A 24382-nucleotide genomic window follows, 5' to 3' on the forward strand; every position below is an offset into this window, starting at 1 on the left:
AAATCACAACAAGAAGTTTAGAAGGACCTCAAACACGTGGAAGTTAAGGACCATCCTGCTAAAACATGAAAGGGTCAACCAGGAAATTAAAGAAGAATTAAAAAGATTCATGGAAACTAATGAGAATGAAGATACAACCATTCAAAATCTTTGGGATGCAGCAAAAGCAGTCCTGAGGGGGGAATACATCGCAATACAATCATCCATTCAAAAACTGGAAAGAACTAAAATACAAAAGCTAACCTTACACATAAAGAAGCTAGTGAAAAACAGAAGATGGACCCTACACCCAGCAGAAAAAGAGAGTTAATTAAAATTCGAGAAGAACTCAACAAAAACGAGAGCAGAAGAATTGTGGAAGAGATCAACAGAACCAGGAGTTGGTTCTTTGAAAGAATTAATTAGATAAACCATTAAACAACCTTATTAAAAAGAAGAGAGAGAAGACACAAATTAATAAAATCATGAATGAGAAAGGAGAGATCACTACCAACACCAAGGAAATACAAACAATCGTAAAAATATATTATGAACAGCATACGCCAATAAATTAAGCAATCTAGAAGAAATGGACGCATTCCTGGAAAGCCACAAACTAACAAAACTGGAACAGGAAGAAATAGAAAACCTGAACAGGCCAAGAACCAGGGAGGAAATTGAAGCAGTCATCAAAAACCTCCCAAGACACAAGAGTCCAGGGCCAGATGGCTTCCCAGGGGAATTCTATCAAACGTTTAAAGAAGAAATCATACCTATTCTACTGAAGCTGTTTGGAAAGATAGAAAGAGATGGAGTACTTCCAAGTTCGTTCTATGAGGCCAGCATCACCTTATTTCCGAAACCAGACAAAGACCCTACCAAAAAGGAGAATTACAGACCAATATCCCTGATGAACATGGATGCAAATATTCTCAACAAGATACTAGCCAATAGGATCCAACAACACGTTAAGAAAATTATTCACCATGACCAAGTAGAATTTATCCCTGGGACACAAGGCTGGTCAACACTCCTAAAACAATCAATGTGATTCATCATATCAGCAAGAGAAAAACCAAGAACCATATGATCCTCTCATTAGATGCAGAGAAAGCATCTGACAAAATACAGCATCCATTCCTAATCAAAACTCTTCAGATTGTAGGGATAGAGGGAACTTTCCTCGACATCTTAAAAGCCATCTACAAAAAACGCTCAGCAAATATCATTCTCAATGGGGAAGCACTGGGGGCCTTTCCCCTAATATCAGGGACAAGACACGGATGTCCACTCTCACCACTGCTGTTCAACATAGTTCTGGAAGTCCTCGCCTCAGCAATCAGACAACAAAAAGACATTAAAGGCATTCAAATTGGCAAAGAAGAAGTCACACTCTCCCTCTTCGCCAATGACATGATACTCTACATAGAAAACCCAAAAGCCTCCACCCCAAGATTGCTAGAACTCATACAGCAATTTGGTAGAGTGGCAGGATACAAAATCAATGCCCAGAAATCAATGGCATTTCTATACACTAACAATGAGACTGAAGAAAGAGAAATTAAGGAGTCAATCCCATTTACAATTGCACCCAAAAGCATAAGATACCTAGGAATAAACCTAACCAAAGAGGTGAAGGATCTATACCCTAAAAACTATAGAACACTTCTGAGAGAAATTGAGGAAGACACAAAGAGATGGAAAAATATTCCATGCTCATGGATTGGCAGAATTAATATTGTGAAAATGTCAATGTTACCCAGGGCAATTTACACGTTTAATGCAATCCCTATCAAAATTCCATGGACTTTCTTCAGAGACTTAGAACAAATTATTTTAAGATTTGTGTGGAATCAGAAAAGACCCCGAATAGCCAGGGGAATTTTAAAAAAGAAAACCATAGCTGGGGGCATCACAATGCCAGATTTCTGGTTGTACTACAAAGCTGTGGTCATCAAGACAGTGTGGTACTGGCACAAAAATAGACACATAGATCAATGGAACAGAATAGAGAACCCAGAAGTGGACCCTGAAATGTATGGTCATCTAATATTCGATAAAGGAGGAAAGACTATCCATTGGAAGAAAGACAGTCTCTTCAATAAATGGTGTTGGGAAAATTGGTCATCCACATGCAGAAGAATGAAACTGGACCACTCTCTTTCACCATACACAAAGATAAACTCAAAATGGATGAGAGATCTAAATGTGAGACAAGAGTCCATCAAAATCCTAGAGGAGAACACAGGCAACACCCTTTCTGAACTCGGCCACAGTAACTTCTTGCAAGATACATCCACAAAGGCAAAAGAAACAAAAGCAAAAATGAACTATTGGGACTTCATCAAGATAAGAAGCTTTTGCACAGCAAAGGATACAGTCAACAAAACTAAAAGACAACCTACAGAATGGGAGAGGATATTTGCAAACGACATATCAGATAAAGGGCTAGTTTCCAAAATCTATAAAGAACTTATTAAACTCAACACCAAAGAAACAAACAATCCAATCATGAAATGGGCAAAAGACATGAAGAGAAATCTCACAGAGGAAGACATGGACATGGCCAACATGCACATGAGAAAATGCTCTGCATCACTTGCCATCAGGGAAATACAAATCAAAACCACAATGAGATACCACCTCACACCAGTGAGAATGGGGAAAATTAACAAGGCAGGAAACAACAAATGTTGGAGAGGATGCGGAGAAAAGGGAACCCTCTTACACTGTTGGTGGGAATGTGAACTGGTGCAGCCACTCTGGAAAACTGTGTGGAGGTTCCTCAAAGAGTTAAAAATAGACCTGCCCTACGACCCAGCAATTGCACTGTTGGGGATTTACCCCAAAGATTCAGATGCAACGAAACGTCGGGACACCTGCACCCCGATGTTTCTATCAGCAGTGGCCACAATAGCCAAACTGTGGAAGGAGCCTCGGTGTCCATCGAAAGATGAATGGATAAAGAAGATGTGGTTTATGTATACAATGGAATATTCCTCAGCCATTAGAAACGACAAATACCCACCCTTTGCTTCAACGTGGATGGAACTGGAGGGTATTATGCTGAGTGAAATAAGTCAATCGGAGAAGGACAAGCAGTGTATGTTCTCATTCATTTGGGGAATATAAATAATAGTGAAAGGGAATATAAAGGAAGGGAGAAGAAATGTTGGGAAATATCAGGAAGGGAGACAGAATATAAAGACTCCAAACTCGGGGAAACGAACTAGGGGTGGTGGAAGGGGGGAGGAGGGCGGGTGTTGGAGGGGAATGGGTGACGGGCACTGAGGTGGACACTTGACGGGATGAGCACTGGGTGTTTTTCTGAATGTTGGTAAATTGAACACCAATAAAAATTAATTTAAAAAAAAAAAAAAGAAAAGAAAACCCAAAAGCCTCCACCCCAAGTTTGCTAGAACTCATACAGCAATTTGGTAGCGTAGCAGGATACAAAATCAATGCCCAGAAATCAATGGCACATCTATACACTAACAATGAGACTGAAGAAAGAGAAATTAAGGAGTCAATCCCATTTACAATTGCACCCAAAAGCATAAGATACCTAGGAATAAACCTAACCAAAGAGTTAAAGGATCTATACCATAAAAAACTATAGAACACTTCTAAATGAAATTGAGGAAGACACAAAGAGATGGAAAAATATTCCATGCTCATGGATTGGCAGAATTAATATTGTGAAAATGTCAATGTTACCCAGGGCAATTTACACGTTTAATGCAATCCCTATCAAAATACCATGGACTTTCTTCAGAGAGTTAGAACAAATTATTTTAAGATTTGTGTGGAATCAGAAAAGACCCCGAATAGCCAGGGGAATTTTAAAAAAGAAAACCATAGCTGGGGGCATCACAATGCCAGATTTCAGGTTGTACTACAAACCTGTGGTCATCAAGACAGTGTGGTACTGGCACAAAAACAGACACATAGATCAATGGAACAGAATAGAGGTTCCAGAAGTGGACCCTGAACTTTAAGGTCAACTAATTTTCGATAAAGGAGGAAAGACTATCATTGGAAGAAAGACAGTCTCTTCAATAAATGGTGCTGGGAAAATTGGACATCCACATGCAGAAGAATGAAACTAGACCACTCTCTTTCACCATACACAAAGATACACTCAAAATGGATGAAAGATATAAATGTGAGACAAGATTCCATCAAATTCCTAGAGGAGAACACAGGCAACGCCCTTTTTGAACTTGGCCACAGTAACTTCCTGCACGAAGGCAAAAGAAACAAAAGCAAAAATGAACTATTGGGACTTCATCAAGATAAGAAGCTTTTGCACAGCAAAGGATACAGACAACAAAACTAAAAGGCAACCTACAGAATGGGAGAAGATATTTGCAAATGACGTGTCAGATAAAGGGCTAGTTTCCAAGATCTATAAAGAACTTCTTAAACTCAACATCAAAGAAACAAACAATCCAATCATGAAATGGGCAAAAGACATGAAGAGAAATCTCACAGAGGACGACATGGACATGGCCAACATGCACATGAGAAAATTCTCTGCATCACTTGCCATCAGGAAAATACAAATGAAAACCACAATTAGATACCACCTCACACCAGTGAGAATGGGGAAAATTAACAAGGCAGGAAACCACAAATGTTGGAGAGGATGCGGAGAAAAGGGAACCCTCTTACACTGTTGGTGGGAATGTGAACTGGTGCAGCCACTCTGGAAAACTGTGTGGAGGTTCCTCAAAGAGTTAAAAATAGGCCTGCCCTACGACCCAGCAATTGCACTGTTGGGGATTTACCCCAAAGATTCAGATGCAATGAAATGCCGGGACACCTGCACCCCGATGTTTCTAGCAGCAATGTCCACAATAGCGAAACTGTGGTAGGAGCCTTGGTGTCCATCGAAAGTTGAATGGATAAAGAAGATGTGGTTTATGTATACAATGGAATATTACTCAGCCATTAGAAACGACAAATACCCACCATTTGCTTCAACGTGGATAGAACTGGAGGGTATTATGCTGAGTGAAGTAAGGCAATCGGAGAACGACAAACAGTGTATGTTCTCATTCATTTGGGGAATATAAATAATATTGAAAGGGAATATAAGAGAAGGGAGAAGAAATTTTGGGGAAATATCAGGAAGGGTGACAGAACATAAAGACTCCTAACTCTGGGAAATGGACTAGGGGTGGTGGAAGGGGAGGAGGGCGGGGGGTGGGGGTGAATGTGTGAGGGGACTCAGTGGGACAGTTGACGGGATGAGCACTGGGTGTTATTCTGTATGTTGGTAAATTGAACACCAATAAAATTGATTTATTTAAAAAAACAAATTAAAAGACGATGTGGTTTATGTATACAATGGAATATTACTCAGCCATTAGAAATGACAAATACCACCATTTGCTTCAACGTGGATGGAACTGGTGGGTATTATGCTGAGTGAAGTAAGGCAATCGGAGAACGACAAACAGTGTATGTTCTCATTCATTTGGGGAATATAAATAATAGTGAAAAGGAATATAAGGGAAGGGAGAAGAAATGTGAGGGTAATATCAGAAAGGGAGACAGAACATAAAGACTCCTAACACTGGGAAATGAACTCCGGGTGGTGGACGGGGGTGGGTGTGAATGGGTGACGGTCACTGAGGGGGACACTTGACGGGATGAGCACTGGCTGTTATTCGGTATGTTGGTTAATTGAACTCCAATAAAAATTAATTTATTAAAGAAATAATAATAATAAAATAAATGTGAGACAAGATTCCTTCAAAATCGTGGAGGAGAACACAGGCAACACCATTTTTGAACTTGGCCACAGTAACTTCTTGCAAGATACATCCATGAAGGCAAAAGGAACAAAAGCAAAAATGAACTATTGGGACTTCATCAAGATAAGAAGCTTTTGCACAGCAAAGGATACAGTCATCAAATCTAAAAAACTCCTACAGAATGGGAGAAGATATTTGCAATAGACATATCATATAAAGGGCTAGTTCCAAAATCTATAAAGAGCTTATTAAACTCAATACCAAAGAAACAAACAATCCAATCATGAAATGAGCAAAAGTCATGAAGAGAAATCTCACAGAGGAAGACATAGACATGGCCAACATGCACAAGAGAAAATGCTCTGCATCACTTGCCATCAGGGAAATACAAATCACAACCACCATGAGATCCCACCTCACACCAGTGAGAATGGGAAAAATTAACAAAGCAGAAAACAACAAATGTTGGAGAGGATGCAGAGAAATGGGAAGCCTCTTACACTATTGGTGGTAATGTGAACTGGTGCAGCCACTCTGGAAAACTGTGTGGAGGTTCCTCAGAGAGTTAAAAATAGACCTGCCCTATGACCCAGCCATTGCACTGTGGGGGATTTACCCCAAAGATTCAGATGCAATGAAACTCCGGGACCCCTGCACCCCGATGTTTCTAGCAGCAATGTCCACAATAGCGAAACTGTGGAAGGAGCCTCGGTGTCCATCGAAAGATGAATGGATAAAGAAGATGTGGTTTATGTATACAATGGAATATTACTCAGCCATTAGAAAAGACAAATACCCACCATTTGCTTCAATGTGGATGGAACTAGAGGGTATTATGCTGAGTAAAGTAAGTCAATCAGAGAAGGACAAACAGTGTATGTTCTCATTCATTTGGGGAATATAAATAATAGTGAAAGGGAATATAAGGGAAGGGAGAAGAAATGTGTGAGAAATTTCAGAAAGGGAGACAGAACATAAAGACTCCTAACTCTGGGAAATGAACTTGGGGTCGTGTAGGCAGAGGAGGGCGGGGGCTAGGGGTGAATAGATGATGGGCACTGAGGGGGACACTTGATGGGATGAGCACTGGGTGTTATTCTGTATGTTGGTAAATTGAACACCAATAAAAATTTAATTTATTAATAAAAATTTTTTAAATACAATCAAATGAAAAATAAATAAAAAATAAAAAAATAAGGAAGAAATCATTCCTCTTCTCCTAAAGCTGTTTGGAAAGATAGAAAGAGATGGAGTACTTCCAAATTCGTTCTATGAGGCCAGCATCACCTTATTTCCGAAACCAGACAAAGACCCCACCAAAAAGGAGAATTACAGACCAATATCCCTGATGAACATGGATGCAAATATTCTCAACAAGATACTAGCCAATAGGATCCAACAACACATTAAGAAAATTAGTCACCATTACCAATTAGGATTTATCCCTGGGACACAAGGCTGGTTCAACACTCCTAAAACAATCAATGTGATTCATCATATCAGCAAGAGAAAAACCAAGAACCATATGATCCTCTCATTAGATGCAGAGAAAGCATCTGACAAAATACAGCATCCATTCCTGATCAAAACTCTTCAGATTGTAGGGATAGAGGGAACTTTCCTCGACATCTTAAAAGCCATCTACGAAAAGCCCACAGCAAATATCATTCTCGATGGGGAAGCACTGGGAGCCTTTCCCCTAAGATCAGCAACAAGACAAGGATGTCCACTCTCACCACTGTTATTCAACATAGTACTGGAAGTCCTCGCTTCAGCAATCAGACAACAAAAAGACATTAAAGGCATTCAAATTGGCAAAGAAGAAGTCAAACTCTCCCTCTTCGCCGATGACACCCAAAAGCCTCCACCCCACGATTCCTAGAACTCATACAGCAATTTGGCAGTGTGGCAGGATACAAAATCAATGCCCAGAAATCAGTGGCATTTCTATACGCTAACAATGAGACTGAAGAAAGAGAAATTAAGGAGTCAATCCCATTTACAATTGCACCCAAAAGCATAAGATACCTAGGAATAAACCTAACCAAAGAGGTAAAGGATCTATACCCTAAAAACTATAGAACACTTCTGAAAGAAATTGAGGAAGACACAGAGATGGAAAAATATTCCATACTCATGGATTGGCAGAATTAATATTGTGAAAATGTCAATGTTACCCAGGGCAATTTACACGTTTAATGCAATCCCTATCAAAATACCATGGACTTTCTTCAGAGAGTTAGTACAAATTATTTTAAGATTTGTGTGGAATCAGAAAAGACCCCGAATAGCCAGGGGAATTTTAAAAAAGAAAACCATAGCTGGGGGCATCACAATGCCAGATTTCAGGATGTACTACAAAGCTGTGGTCATCAAGACAGTGTGGTACTGGCACAAAAACAGACACATAGATCAATGGAACAGAATAGAGGTTCTAGAAGTGGACCCTCAACTTTATGGTCAACTAATATTCGATAAAGGAGGAAAGACTATCCACTGGAAGAAAGACAGTCTCTTCAATAAATGGTGCTGGGAAAATTGGACATCCACATGCAGAAGAATGAAACTGGACCACTCTCTTGCACCATACACAAAGATAAACTCAAAATGGATGAAAGATCTAAATGTGAGACAAGATTCCATCAAAATCCTAGAGGAGAACACAGGCAACGCCCTTTTTGAACTTGGCCACAGTAACTTCTTGCAAGATACATCCATGAAGGCAAAAGAAACAAAAGCAAAAATGAACTATTGGGACTTCATCAAGATAAGAAGCTTTTGCACAGCAAAGGATACAGTCAACAAAACTGAAAGACAACCTACAGAATGGGAGAAGATATTTGCAAATGACGTATCAGATAAAGGGCTAGTTTCCAAAATCTATAAAGAACTTCTTAAACTCAACATCAATGAAACAAACAATCCAATCATGAAATGGGCAAAAGACATGAAGGGAGAAATCTCACAGAAGAAGACATAGACATGGCCAACACACACATGAGAAAATGCTCTGCATCACTTGCCATCAGGGAAATACAAATCAAAACCACAATGAGATACCACCTCACACCAGTGAGGATAGGGAAAATTAACAACAATGGAAATGGGGAAAATTAACAAAATTAACAGGAAACAACAATGTTGGAGAGGATGTGGCGATCGGGGAAGCCTCTTGCACTGTTGGTGGGAATGTGAACTGGTACAGCCACTCTGGAAAACTGTGTGGAGTTTCCTCAAAGAGTTAAAAATAGATCTGCCCTACGACCCAGCAACTGCACTACCGGGTAATTACCCCAGAGACACAGATGCAGTGAAACCCTGGGACACCTGCACCTCAATGTTCATAGCAGATATGTCCACAATAGCCAAATGATGGAGGAGACAGCATGTCCTTGGAGAGATGAATGGTAAGAAGTTGTGGTGTGTGTGTGTGTGTGTGTGTGTGTGTGTGTGTGTGTGTAGTAATATTCAATAGCATATTCCTCAGCCATTAGAAACGACAAATCCCCACTATTTGCTTCGACCTGGATGGAACTGGAGGGTATTACACTGAGTGAAGTCAGTCAGAGAAGGACAAATATTATATGGTCTCATTTGTCAGGTATGGAGAAAAGTTAAATAGTTGCATTTGTTCATGAATGAAGCAGAGGTCACTGTCCCACAGGGGTAAGGCGCTGAGGTCCTGCTCTCAGAGTCAGTGTAAACCAGAAAGGGTTTGGGCTCCTCATCTGGGGTAAGGAGTGCAGGGCCTGGCTTCCTTTGAATCAGCACTGGGGGGTTCACCACTGATTTGTGTTCTCTGATGTGGTTAAGATCTCTCCTGGCCTGTTAGAAACTGTCAGTTTTCCCATTCTCCTTGTCCCCTTAGAAACATCAGCTACTTACTGGGTTTTGTTTTGTTTGTTTGATTGTTTGTTTTGTATTTCTTTTTAATTCTTAGGAAGATCTGCAAGATGTGTGCTGGGAAAGGAGAGACACTAGGACAGAGATCCCAGTATATAGCTGGGGACTAAAATGACTTCTCTTGTGTCAGGAAAGCTATATTTCACTGCGTTTTTTTCATCCTGGGCACCCAGTAGCTTTATCTGCTCACACTTAGTCCCACTGATGGGACTCCTGGGTACGGTAGTCCCCCATGAACAGAGTGCATCAGCATGGTCCTTCAGAAATGAACAGCGCAGCCCAAAGACAGCTCTCCCTGGGGACAGCCTGCATCGTCCTAGAGCCAGCGGGGGACAGGGTTTCTGTCTGCATCTTCCAACTTTGGGAGGGGTTCCTGTGCCTGGGTTCTGATCCCACACCCAGTTTCCAATCCTTGTGCTCACCACTGGCTCCAGACCTTCCGAGTAGGAAAGGATTTCTCTAGCTTGGGATGCCTGAGACAGGTTCTAGGGGTGGCTCAGGGCTCCCTTCAAGGTGAGGGAGGCTGGGCGATTACTGTGACTCCTCAGTTTATTCAGGATGAACTATATTTCATTACTCTCAAACTCATGATTGCGACAGTTGCTATTTTTAAGAATTATACTATCAGTCATATATTTCCCTATGTTATGATGACTTACAGAAGCTGACATTGTGTTTCTCAGGTATGTCAATTATTATTTGTAGTTCTTCCTTTTTCTCTTAAGTTTTAGGTCCTCCTTATCGTCAAATTTGATGCATGTAAAATTGCATATTTTTCTCCAATGTGTCAAAGTATCTTTTGATAAATAGACACAATGTTATTGAGTAGGAAGCTTTGTGTGATATCAGGTGGGCTCTCAAACAGAGACATTGAGAAAGGCAAAGAGCAACCAGGCACAGTGTATAGTAATATTGCCTGTTTTATACAGGCAAGGTATTACCAATTCTGAAATGAGTAAAAATGGTATTTTGTTTTACACTGTGATGGACTCTGATCTGACACATGTGGACATTCCTTAAATGTGTTTTTACAGAATGAATAATGGAATGTATAGATGGATGGATGGATGGATGGATGGATGGATGGATGGACAGGTGTTGCAGGCTAAGACCTGACCAGGTGGTTAAGGCAACACCCACATTCTTCCTATGGAAGAGGGAAGACACCCACCAGCCCTGGTGGTCTTGCATGTCTCCACAGCTCTCCACATTTCACACCACAACCTCTATATGATATGGGACAACAGACTAACCATCAGCCATCAACCGTCTCTTGCATCTGACCTCACCTCTGTCACTGCAGACATCCCCATCTCTGTGTTCCTCCACCACCATTCACCTGACACTCTAGACCATCCCTACGCCTCCACATTCTGTGGGCCAGTCCGTCACCTCCCCCTGACCCACCTGGGGACACAATCAACTTCACCTTTTCTGTTTCCTCTGCTGTCATCTTCTTCCAGCCACCCCGCAATGTCCCCTTCTAGTTTCCCTGTCCCAAATTCTGTCCTAGGACATTCCCTGAAGCTAATTCTCTAATGAAGAGCCTTGAGGACAGGCACAGGATGAAAAGTCTCACAGCAATTGGAAGGGAGGTCACAGGATGTCCCTGCACTGGTCCCTGCTGGAAGCCCAGGCTCCGCTCTGTTCCCAAACCCACAGCAGCCTCACCAGACTTTGCTGTGTCCTGTCAGACCTGCTCAGGAAGGGCCTAGCATTCCCACCCTCTGTGTCCTCCTCTGTGAATATGTATGTCCCTCCTAAAAACTCCTGCTCATGTTCACCACCTGGAACCAGCCCATCTCCCCTGAGCCCAGCCTGTGAAGATGACAGAGCCCATCTGCTCTGTTACCTGTGTCCTGTCTTCAGCTGCACAGCAGTTCCCAGGCTCTCCTGGGTCAGACCTGCACAGATCTCTCCTACTAGACCCCAGTACATGGAGGAAGCCTGATCAGAGACAACACCCCAGGACATTTGTCCTTCCCTAGGGTCGGTCCTACTTGGTAGCAGCACAGGAGTCAGAGAAGTAGGGGAAGGAGAGGCTTGTTAGGTGAGAACGGAGGAGAGATTTGGCTCGAGACCAGCAGGGGGCGAAGTGCAATGCTGTCTGGGGGTTTCTGCGGGACAGGGGCTCCCAGCTGTGCAGCTCTCCTCTAACAGAAGCTCCCGGGCCTGGGCCCTGGCTTTCAGCTGGAACTCTGCAGCTGTGCCCTCTCTAGACCTGGAGGAGTCCCTGACCTGGGTCTGTGTGTGAGTCCCAGCAGATGCTTCCTCCAGGCCCACCAGGGAGAAGCTAGTGCATCAGGAATCCTCCCTGTCAAGGGGAGGAGGGCAGGGGGTGGGGGTAAATGGGTGACGGGCACTGAGGGGGGCACTTGAGGGGATGAGCACTGGGTGTTATTCTGTATGTTGGCAAAGTGAACACCAATAAAAATTAAATTTATTATTAAAAAATTTTAAAATATATATATACATATAATAAATAAATAAATAAATAAATAAATAAATAAACTAAAAGCTTAAAAAAAAAAAAAAGGAATCCTCCCTGTCAAAGGGACACAGACCTGTAAGTGCACAGGAGGGAGAGGCAGGGGTGGTCACATTTGCATGAGCGGCCCCTCCTCTGTGAGGCCCTGGGACAGGGGATAAGACACTCCAGGGACAGGCCAGCCCCAGCTCTGTGGCCAAGAAGGGGCTGCGTCACCATGGCCTGGACCCCTGTCCTCCTCGTGCTCCTCTGTCACTGCACAGGTAGGGACAAGCCCCAGTGCAAGGTGGGGGGACCCCAGCCTGAGTCAGATCCCTGTGGCTCAGCTCCTCAACCACATGTACCCTGTCTCTTGTCTTCATTGTGACGTGTGTGTGTCTGCAGGTTCCCTGTCCCAGCCTGTGGTGACCCAGCTGACCTCCCTCTCTGCATCCCTGGTATCAACAGCCAGACTCACCTGCACCCTGAGCAGTGGCTTCAGTGTTGGCAGTTACTACATATACTGGTACCAGCAGAAGGCAGGAAGCCCTCCCCGGTATCTCCTGTACTACTACTCAGAGTCAAATAAGCACCAGGGCTCTGGTGTCCCCAGCCGCTTCTCTGGCTCCAAGGACACCTCGGCCAATTCAGGGCTTCTGCTCATCTCTGGGCTGCAGCCTGAGGACGAGGCTGACTACTACTGTGCTACAGATCATGGCAGTGGGAGCAGCTACACTTACCCACAGTGTCTCAGATAATGAGGAAGTGAGACAAAAAGCCCCAGGCCCTTGTCTCTGGTCTTCATCTACAAGCTTCTGTGGAGCTTACAGTCAAGTGTATGACACTGATGCTAAGCATAGAGACAGAGACAGATGAAGGGGTGGGACACAGACCTGGGGACATAGGTTCCAAGCTGGGACACAGGTACTGAGGACACTAATCCCTTTACTGGTGACAGCAGTAGAGCATAGTCCCTGGGGATGCTGGCACGAAATGGTGCCCCCCTGTAACTCTTTCCTTTGTTACAGGCAATACCCATGGAACCTTTAAAATGTTAAAATGTGTATTAATACTAATAAATATTAATGCACTAATACTTATGCACTTATTGAACGTGTAGAACAGAAGATGAAAGCCATCCCCATGACAGCACACACCATCATACTAGGTTTTAGTAAATATTACATATATATGTATATTTTCAATTTTTCTTTTAAGATTTAACTTTTCAGTAATCTCTACACCCAGGTGGGGCTCGAGCCTACAAGCCCAAAATTCAGAGTCCCACCCTCTACTGACAGAGTCAGCCAGGGCTCCTCTAGATGCATATTTGCAACACAGAGTGTCACTTGCAGCTGACCCCAGCCCAAGGGCCTGCTTCTTGCCTCCAAAGGAGAAAATTAATTAAATAGATGAATTTTATGATGAGCCTCCCTTCATAACACAGATTTCTCCAATAGCCAGTGTGTGTTCCCCACTGGAAATGGGCAGTGATCCCAGAGTTCCGAAACCAACTGTCTAGAAGTTCTGCTTTTAACATAAAATCCTGTCTCTGGGTCAAATATGTAAGCTCCCCTGGGAGCTCAGCTCAAGGACCTCACACTTTTTGTGGTTCTTGTTGTTTCTTTTTGTTTGTTTTTTTCCTTCTCATTTTTAGTCAAACCAACCATCCCTTTGAGCCACAGAATTCCCGGGGCCTCTCCAATCAGCCGTAACATACGTCCTATGAAATAAAAGTAAAGTTTTTATATATATTTTCCTATACTTTCCTCCACTTTGCATCACAAATTAAGTTTCCTGCCTCGTATTAGATCTTCTTTAACCACTCTCTTAATTGTGAATTAAAATAATGTAGAGCCTTTGCAAGGGAGAAAGAGAAATGTTTCATTTAAATTTAGTGGCAATATTAACTATACCTGGGAGATATTTCCCAGTTCAGTTCACTAATGGTAGCAGGTGTGGTTGTCATTAAATCAGGGAGCTATATCTGCTGTCATGCCAAAATTCTCATCTGGGTAAACCTCCTTAAATAACAATAGAGGGAACTCAGGACACCTGGATCCACAGCCACGTTTTGGCGGATTGTCCAAAAGAAACTAGCTTCCTGCGTGTTCCAATTCAACCTTTGTTATTTCAACATTTATTTCCTATTTTGTTTAAAACTATTCATATCTTCATGCATTTCCATTGGACAAATGGATTCACATTATATTCTATGTCTTTATTGTCATGGGAATTTAGCAGGCTGGCTTCATATTTTTTTGGTCAATTCTTGTTTCTGTCCTAATACATATGTAGGAATGGTTCATTCTCTAATGTAAAATCTTCTCATGTAGTTACTTGCAATCAGTATATCTCCCTTGCTGATCTGTCCTCAGTTAAAAAAAAAAACCCTGGCTATTTTATGTTCTCATTTTTGAATTACTAGAATTAGTTACATATATTCTGTGCATATCTCGAGATTAAATAAAAGACAGAATAATGACAGGAATAGTCCTTCTATCTGCAAAGCCAACTGCTCACGGTCATATGAGAGACAAGAACCAAAGCTGCCAAAACTGGAAGTTGGTGCAAAGGCTCCCTTGTTGTAATGTTTTTTAATGGAAGGGTCATTAAAGTTTGGACTCAAGGAAAGAAAGCATCATCAGGAAGTTACCATACACTACGGGTAGAGATCTAGACATGAAAGTGGAGAAGGAAATTATTTTTTTAAAAAGATTTTATTTATTTATTCATGACAGACACAGAGAGAGAGAGAGAGAGAGAGAGAGAGAGAGGTAGAGACACAGGCAGAGGGAGAAGCAGGCTCCATGCAGGGAGCATGATACAGGACTCGATCCTGAGACTCCAGGATCACGCCCCGGGCTGAAGGCCGCACCAAACCGCTGGGCCACTGGGGCTGCCTGGAAATTCTTTTACAAAATAGGGAGATATGCAAGAGGACAAGCAATACCCCGTTCTTGCAGGAGAGGAAGGAAGGAAGGAAGGAAGGAAGGAAGGAAGGAAGGAAGGAAGGAAAGGAGGAAGAGTTCCCTAATCAATGACTGATACAAACTGAATCTTCCTCCTAGTTCCTGTAACTAAGGTCACTTTCTTGACCTGGAGCTCCCTCTCCAGGGACCCCATGTGCTCTTTTCCCAAGACCCACACGCAGCCCCTGCTTCTGTTCCCCAGGACCCCTGGGCTGACTTTGGCTGCCAGTGACTTGCCTTCAGGCTTGGGGAGAGGAAGGGGAGGGAAGGAGCTGAGGGGTGGGGGCTCTGGGTCTCAGACCCTGAATCCACAGGACTGGGAAGCATGAATGAAGCCCTACTTGGTAACAGAGAGCTTCTCTGAATGGTTCCCCAAGCACCCTGGGTGACCTCTCCTTGTCTTCCCTCCCTTTATCCACAGGATCTGACCACAGGGGTCTCAGGCACACACAGGCTCTCCTGAAGGATTTGTGGGTGCAAGCTCGTCTCTCCCCAGGGCAATGCAGGGAATGAGCATTTATGACAGCTTTCCTGCCTGGGAGGAGCTGGACCCTCAGCAGTGACCACGGGGATTCCACTGCCATTTTGACACCTGCCATCCTCCACACACATTATTAACTATCTCCTCCACCTGCTGGTTCTGTTGTCCTCTCCTCACTCAAGGGATCCTCCTTCTTCTCCCAACGTGAGTTGAAACTTGTATTTTATTCCCTCTGCATCTCTGCTCACAGATACAGGAGGACATTGGTCCTTTGGGACCCTGTCCTTAGCATGTCTCACACACTCTTCATTAATTTTCCCATTTATTGTGTGGGAAATATCAGAAAGGGAGACAGAACATAAAAACTCCTAACTCTTGGAAACGACTAAGGGTGGTGGAAGGGGAGGAGGGCGGGGGGTGGGGGTGAATGGGTGACGGGCACTGAGGGGGGCACTTGATGGGATGAGCACTGGGTGTTATTCTTTATCTTGGCAAATTGAACACCAATAAAAAATAAATTTATTATTAAAAAAATAAATTAAGAAAGAAGCTTTTGCACAGCAAAGGATACAGTCAACAAAACTAAAAGACAACCTACAGAATGGGAGAAGATATTTGCAAATGATGTATCAGATAAAGGGCTAGTTTCCAAGATCTATAAAGAACTTCTTAAACTCAACACCAAAGAAACAAACAATGCAATCATGAAATGGGCAAAAGACATGAGGAGAAATCTCACAGAGGAAGACATAGACATGGCCAACACGCACATGAGAAAATGCTCTGCATCACTTGCCATCAGGGAAATACAAATCAAAACCACAATGAGATACCACCTCACACCAGTGAGAATGGGGAAAATTAACAAGGCAGGAAACCACAAATGTTGGAGAGGATGTGGAGAAAAGGGAACCCTCTTACACTGTTGGTGGGAATGGGAACTGGTGCAGCCACTCCGGAAAACTGTGTGGAGGTTCTTCAAAGAGTTAAGACTAGACCTGCCCTATGAACCAGCAATTGCACTGCTGGGGATTTGCCCCAAAGATACAGATTCAATGAAATGCCGGGACACTTGCACCCCGATGTTTCTAGCAGCAATGTCCGCAATAGCCAAACTGTGGAAGGAGCCTTGGTGTCCATCGAAAGATGAATGGATAAAGAAGATGTGGTTTATGTATACAATGGAATATTCTTCAGCCATTAGAAATGACAAATACCCACCATTTGCTTCGACGTGGATGGAACTGGAGGGTATTATGCTGAGTGAAATAAGTCAATCAGTGAAGGACAAACATTATACGGTGTCATTCATTTGGGGAATATAAAAAATAGGGAAAGGGAATAAAGGGGAAAGGAGAGAAAATGAGTGGGAAATATCACAGAGGGTGATAGAACATGAGTGACTTCTAACTCTGGGAAACGAATAGGTGAGCGGGGGGTGGGGGTGACTGGGTGACGGGCACTGAGGAGGGCACTTGATGGGATGAGCACTGGGTGTTATTCTATATGTTGGCAAATTGAACACCAGTAAAATTTAATTAAAAAAACAATCCAGAATCGGGCCCTCAATTCTATGATTCAACAAAGCAGGAAAGACTATCCCCTGGAAAAAAGACAGTCTCTTCAATAAATGGTGCTGGGATATTTGGACAGTCAGAAAAATGAATCTAGACCATTCTCTTACACCATACACAAGATAAACTCAAAATGGAAGAAAGATGTAAATATGAGACAAGAATCCATCAAAATTCTAGAGGAGAACACAGGCAACACCCTTTTTGGACTTGGCCACAGCAATTTCATCCAATATACATCAATGTAGGCAAGGGAAACAAAAACAATAATGAACCATTGGGACTTTATCAAGATAAGAAGCTTCTGCATAGCAAAAGAAATAGTCAACAAAACTAAAAGACAACCTACAGAATTGGAGAAGATATTTGCAAATGACCTATCCGATAAAGGGCTAGGATCCAACATCTATATAGAACCTATTAAACTCAACACCCAGGAAACAATCCATCATGAAATGGGTAGAAGACATGAACAGAAATTTCTCAAAAGACATGCACAAGGCCAACAAGCACATGCAAGGTGCTCCACTTCAATGTCATCAAGGAAATACAAATCCAAACCACAAAAGGATACCACTTTACACTGGTGAACGTCTAAAATTAAAAAAAAAAAAAAACAGGAAGCATCAAATGGTGGCAAGAAGGGTGACAAGGCAGTTTAAACATTCTACTCACTTACCATCTCCTCCCTGGAAGCAAAAAGCAGCACCCACTCTGGTTTGCAATTGAGTTTTTTCTTCACTGAGTTACTCCATTCAGTTTATTTCATGGTTTAACGTGGACTGCATTTATTGTTGTAGAATAATTAAGATGAAAAGTTCTCAAGTATTACTCTGTTCATGGCGTAATCCACATTTCTTATTTCATAAAATGCCCATAGATTAAAAATTCTAAATTCTACTACAATTAATTGATTGACTGAGGACTGACAATATACGATCATAAATAGGAGCCACACAATGTGTACTTTTGTGCCCGTGACATCCATCTCTACTTGTCTTACCAGAGAGTCAGAAGTAGACGCATCCCTTCAGTTTGCACTGGGAAGTCAGATGGGATGTCTGGGTCCTTCTGTGGAGAGACAGGGGGCTCAAGATTGCCCAATCACAGCTGTGACCCCTCCTGCCCTGTTCTCGCTGACAGGAGGGTTCCCATAAGCTGAGTCCCCCTGGGAGTGAGCTTTCCCTCAGGGACATCCAAGGGCCTTTGCAGCTTCAGGTCTGGGCTCTAATGATTAGGTTCTAGATCAGGATGTTCATGTGCTACCTTCCCTGATCCTCCTCCCTATGTCCTATTCCCCTAACCAAAAGTGGAGGGCAGGGTAGAGACCCTCAGACAGGTCCACGTAAGAGCCCCCTCCTGATGTCTTGGAACAGTTAGGATTCCTCAGGAATGGGGTGTGAATGTGGATGAGGAGCTCCTGCTTCAGGCATGTGCATGGCAGTGAGGAAGACTGAGGGGGATCCCAGCAGATCTGTATATCTCAGAGCTCAGTGGTGGCTGCATGCTGCACTGCACATGTCTCACCCCTATTATCACTACTTTCTGAACAAGTGACAGGCATGGTACAGCTGCAGACTCTCCTCTCTCCTCATATGCTGAGTGTCTCATCAGGGATAGGTCTAATACTAATATACACCCCAGGCCCTAATCCACCAGCACTCATGACTCCCTAGGGTCCTCCTTTCCACACCTCCTGGTATGAATCTGTAGACTGTGAACCAAGAACCATGCTGGGCACCGTGATGGCAGTGGCTCCATGGCCAGTTCCTGTAATGACGCAATCCATCTCTGTCCACAACGGTTCCATTGACACATGTGGTAAATCCTCCATTTTCCAAGGTGAGAAGCCAGAGCCCCTTAGGCAGGACTGCAAAGGAGATGCCACAAGCACAGATAGGGTCTTCACCCTCATGTCCTTTAGGGACACAAAAGGTCAAGGCTGAAGCAACTAAGAGAAAATTGCAGAAATGTAGCAGGTGCCCAACTGCCCCTCATTTCCTATGGGGCTGGCACCCCTCACTCTAAAAGCCAATGGGAACCTCTGGGGACATGCACAGATTCCGACATGATGGGAGCACAATGGTAAGACACCTGGAAAACTTAAAAGCAGAGGAGTGATGGGCACTAGATGGCTGCAGGAGGAGAGAACGGGTGACAAGGAGAAGTAACGCTGCTCAGCCACCAAATGTGGGGGAGATGGTGGTGTTGCTCTCAGCCTCTGTGGGCTCCTGGGGGAGAGCCACCTACCTGTGCTTTCAGTCCTGCTCCAGGGAGCTCCTTCCTCCCAGGGAAGGGTACTGACCTCAACAGGGAGGCGGATTTCTAGAAATACCCTGCGCTTAATCAATCCATAAATCTGTCTCTGTAAACTGGAGTTGAACTAGATTCTGTGCTGTTGTTCATTGAGTCATTGTTAACAAATATTCCAATTTGTTGTGCTGAACCAGCTTGTCCTGGGAGGAGGGTGAGGACCAGGGCCTCCATGCCAGGAGTGTGTGCGGGTTGTTAGGACTGTTCCCTATGGGGATTGCTTCTCTGTGACAGATTATAACCTCTTCTTCCCTTGTGGTTCACCATCACCTGCTGTCTCACTGTGGCCACAAAATATAATCAGAAGAGGCACATGCTCCTTGTGGACCAGGGGGTAAGACCCTGAGCTCACCCTGGTCCTTGGTCTCCCTTCTGCCTCCCTGACCTCCATTCCTGCAAGGACAGCTCCTAATCCTGATGAACACAGGAAGATCTGAGTGTGTAGAGATGAGAGAGTGGAAGAAGCTTCGATGGCAATTGGTGGCTTTTGGGCCTTTCCGCTCATGATGAAGTGGCCCATGTGAGGATCTTCCTCCTCTGTACCCAAAGGACACTGGCAGTGTGCACAGTGCTTGGGAATCAGAGCAGTCACTGATGGCAGCTTCCTGAGGCTGGAGCACGCAGAGGAGGGATCTGAGGGAGGGAGATTTGATTCAGGGGGGCTGAGAGCATGAGGATCAGTGCAGCCCCCTTATTGAGCACACGTTTCACTGGAAGGTCTATGGGACTCCAGCCCCAATGGTGGCTGATGCACAATTGCCCACACAATGCCTTGAGAAGGCAAAGAACAAGAGAACCCAGACCTGCAGGGAGAAATGCCTGATCCCACAAGCAAATGAGCACCTAAGATCTGAGGTGAGGACCATCCTGAGGGGGTGGTGGAGATCGGAAGTTCTATATCCTGTGCCTCGGGACCTCCCAGAACAGCAAGGGTTATAAGGGCCCTTTGTCCCTTTGCAAGAAATCCCATAACAGGAGCAGATTGGGGTCAGCAGGAGGATAGTGTGGGAGGTGCCACTGTTCTCCTTCCAGAAATGTCCATTTAAATAAGGATCCACACAAATATCAGAAAGGGAGACAGAACATAAAGACTCCTAACTCTGGGAAATGAACTAGGGGTGGTAGAAGGGGAGGAGGGCAGGGGGTGGGGGTGACTGGGTGACGAGCACTGAGGGGGGCACTTGATGGGATGAGCACTAGGTGTTATTCTATATGTTGGCAAATTGAACACCAATAAAAAATAAATTTATAAAAATAAAAAAATAAATTCATAAAAAATTTAAATTAATTAATTAATTAATAACTAGGGATCCACACACATAAATCCCTGCCTGACAGCTGAGGATTCCAGGTGAGCCAATCCACCCCTGGGCTAAATAACAAAGCAAAAATGAGTCTTGAAGGGCGAAGGAGAGAGTTTCACAAGATGTGTGTCAGCCCTGCCCAGGCACAGGGCCCAGTTCAGTGAGAAACACCTCCCCTGGGAAGCAGAGTAACAGGAGCACCTGACCTCACTGGAACCACAGTCCCTGCCTGCACCTGGCCCAGGCTGTCTCCCATGGCCCCGTATCCCATGGTCCTCAGTTTGCAGCCCAACCTGTGCCCCAGTATCTTTTGGAGCCAAGGAGCTTCCATGGTCTGGGCTCCTCTCCATTTCCCACAGACCCAGGCCTGACTTAGGCGACTGTGAACAGAGGCTGCCCACTGGTCCCACACCAAACTGGCTACCAGGACACCAGGCACCTAGACTCTTGGTCTACACTCTAGACCACTGACTACAGTTGTTCAGGCTAGCTGCTTGCACCCAGGGGACGGCAGGGCCCCATTGGACCCAGGATCCCACCTGCCCCTGCATCAGGCCAAGACGTGCAGCCCCAGATGACAGGGTGAGCTTCTGTACACCCAACCTGAGCCCTACATTAGTGCCAGGCTGGCCATCATGGACTTTGTCTCCAGACTGGCTCTCATAGAAACAGGCTTTCTGACCTGACTCACTGTGAGGCTGGAATCCATGGACCTAGGCTCCCAAAAGTCTCACCCAAATCCAGACTCCGTGCATCCCAGCACAAGGCCAGTACTTGCAGACCCAGATGTTGGCCTCTCCCTCATTGTGTACCCCATGGATGCAGGATCCAGGCCCCGTACAGGGACTCAGGTCCCAGGTCCATCACTGCTGAATGTGGAGATACACACGATGTGCTCCAATAACAATTTCCCTAAGAACATGGAAAATCACCATTTGTCAACAAAGGTTACATATTGAGTTCATAGCACAGGGTGTGGGCAAGGACATTACATTCTCCACATTATAACCCAATCTTACTATGGACGTTAGCAGGAGATCTCTGGGGCGGGGGTGGAGGTGGGGGGCAGGGAATATATATATATATATATATTTCTCCATAAAATACAAAATTCCAAATGCAGAGAAATGAATGATGAAGCCATGATATGAAGGTATAATAATTTCCCTGCAGAGGGAAATTTATTCTAATAGATGTGATCTGATTTGAGTTGCAATGCTACTAATCTTAGGATTTACTGTGCTTCTTTGATTTTTCCCTGGTACATCAAATAAGTCAGGTACAAACGGTAGAGTAAAACACAAACAAATTAATGTAAGAGTATTTGGAACCCATTGCTTTAATGCACAAGAGATGGAACTCTGTGAGACTGACCATGGATGTGTGAAGATAGGGACCTGCTGAGCCACAGACCAGCAGGGCTCTCAGGGCTTTGGGCCACACTGACATGTGTGCCCTGTGACCAGCGGGGGATGCTGTGGTCCCTACATAGCTACTCAGTAAGGATCATTCACCCAAAGGACACTGGGCCTATGATCAGGGAAGTGGGAGACCTAGGGGGACTCAGCAGCTGTGTCTCCTCTGGCCTGGCAGGGTCTCCCCAGGGGACCTGTGTGTGGCCTCAGCAGGTGCTTCCTCCCAGGGTTCTCCCCAGGGCTGAGGCCAAATCCATACTCCGCAGTGTGGTGTGAGCTGAGCTCCAGCACCAGGGCCCAGGGGTGGCTGGGCAGTCACTGGGTGGAGCTCATTTGCATGGACAGCCCCTCCTGTGGCAGAGGGTGGAGGAGAAAAGGAGGTCTGGGGCAGCCCAGCCCACTGTGGGGACCCGGGTTTGTGTCACCATGGCCTGGACTCTGTTCATCCTCCTGTTGCTGTCTCACTGCACAGGTAGGGACAGACTTCTGGACACAAGATGGTCCATAAATTACCCTTCCTGTGCTCACTGTCTTGAGACGTCTTTGTTTGGTTTTTGTTTCCCATTTCTTGCTCCGTCACCCATGAGTGTGTGTGTCTGCAGGTTCCCTGTCCCAGCCTGTGCTGACCCAGCCACCCTCCCTCTCTGCATCCCTGGGAACAACAGCCAGACTCACCTGCACCCTGAGCAGTGGCTTCAATATGCAGGGCTACCATATATTCTGGTACCAGCAGAAGCCAGGGAGCCCTCCCCAGTATCTGCTGAACTTCTACTCAGACTCAGATAAGCACCAGGGCTCCGGGGTCCCCAGCTGCTTTTCTGGCTCCAAGGACACCTCGGCCAATGCAGGGATCCTGCTCATCTCTGGGCTCCAGCCTGAGGACGAGGCTGACTACTACTGTAAAATCTGGTACAGTGGTCTGGTCACAGTGACACACACAGATGGAGAAGTGGGACAAATAAGTTTTTCTTCAAACATCGCTGGTCTCTGACTCTCCTGCAATTTAAAATAACTAGAATTCACCCTGACTATATGTGGAAGTAGCTTCTGGATTGCAGTATCCTTCCTCTCAGTTTTCTATCTGACCTCTCTGAACTCTTGGTAAAGTAAAAAGAATTAAAACAAAACAACTACAACAACAATAACAAAGTCAACAGAAAACCCATGATGATAAATAAACAGTGCCGAGGATCATAGGGGAAAGGAGGAAAAACTGAATGAGACAAATCAGAGAGGGAGACAAACCATGAGAGACTCTTAACTACATGAAACAATCAGGGGTGCTGGAGGTGGAGGAGGGGAGGTTGGGGTAACTGGGTGATGGGCATTAAGGAGGACACGTGATGTGATGAGCACTGGATGTTATATGCAAGTGAGGAATCATTGACCTCTACATCTGAAACTAATGATGTAATACATGTTGGTTAATGGAATTTAAATAAATAATGAAACTGCCGGTTATTTTTTCCTGTGACAGAGGGTTTATTCAGGAATAGTGGGAAAATATAATCTGGGACAGCCAAAGTATGGGAAAACCATAGGCAACTCTAAGAGCAAAGGACAGGAAATCTCATTTATGGAGCAAAGACTGAGGGTAGGAGGGATGTTATAAACAAGTTCATGGGAGTAAACTGGGGATTCCAGTAGAGTCACTTTCCATCACTGAGCTATGAGGGTCTCTCACAGGCTGGGCTGTTTCCAGGGGAGGAGGAAACATTTTTTTCCATTGGGATGTGGTTAGAAGTGGCTACAGTAGTGTAGATTTGCAGTATCTGTCTTCTGGGTCTGCAACTGAGGGGTGGTGACCACGAGAGCTCCCCCTACTGCTCTCTGAACCCCATTCAAGAAGTTTTTCCTTTTATTAGTGTTCACATCCTATATGTAGGTGTTTACATTCCCGTAGACCATGGTCCCTTCTGAGCGTGAATCAGTAGAGTGTCATCAGCAGGCCTAAGGGAACACAGCATCTAGAAACCAGACTTGGTGAGCCCCAGACACCATTCTGGTCAAGGTGAGGTGCTCGTCCTGTGACCAGCACGGGGCGCAGCAGGACTGCCGTGTGTTCCCAAAGCAGCTCATCAATAGGAACTATTCAAGGGAGCCTGGGGCTTGTGGCTAGGTAGGGTGATCCCTGTGGGGACTCAGCAGCTATGTCCTCTCTGGCCTGGCCTGGTCCCCTGAGCAGGGACCTGTGGATTGATTCAGCAGCTGC

At 44.6% G+C, this 24382-nt stretch overlaps 2 protein-coding genes across 7 annotated transcripts in view; both read left to right on the forward strand.

The window, feature by feature from the left end:
- Window positions 1–24382, forward strand: part of LOC112907482 (immunoglobulin lambda-1 light chain-like) — a 699686-nt gene that overhangs the window by 244600 nt on the left and 430704 nt on the right. The window lies entirely within an intron of this gene.
- Window positions 1–24382, forward strand: part of LOC112907540 (immunoglobulin lambda-1 light chain-like) — a 548801-nt gene that overhangs the window by 82484 nt on the left and 441935 nt on the right. The window lies entirely within an intron of this gene.

This window comes from Vulpes vulpes, chromosome 10 (genome assembly GCF_048418805.1).
Source record: "Vulpes vulpes isolate BD-2025 chromosome 10, VulVul3, whole genome shotgun sequence".
Taxonomy (NCBI): Eukaryota; Metazoa; Chordata; class Mammalia; order Carnivora; family Canidae; genus Vulpes; species Vulpes vulpes.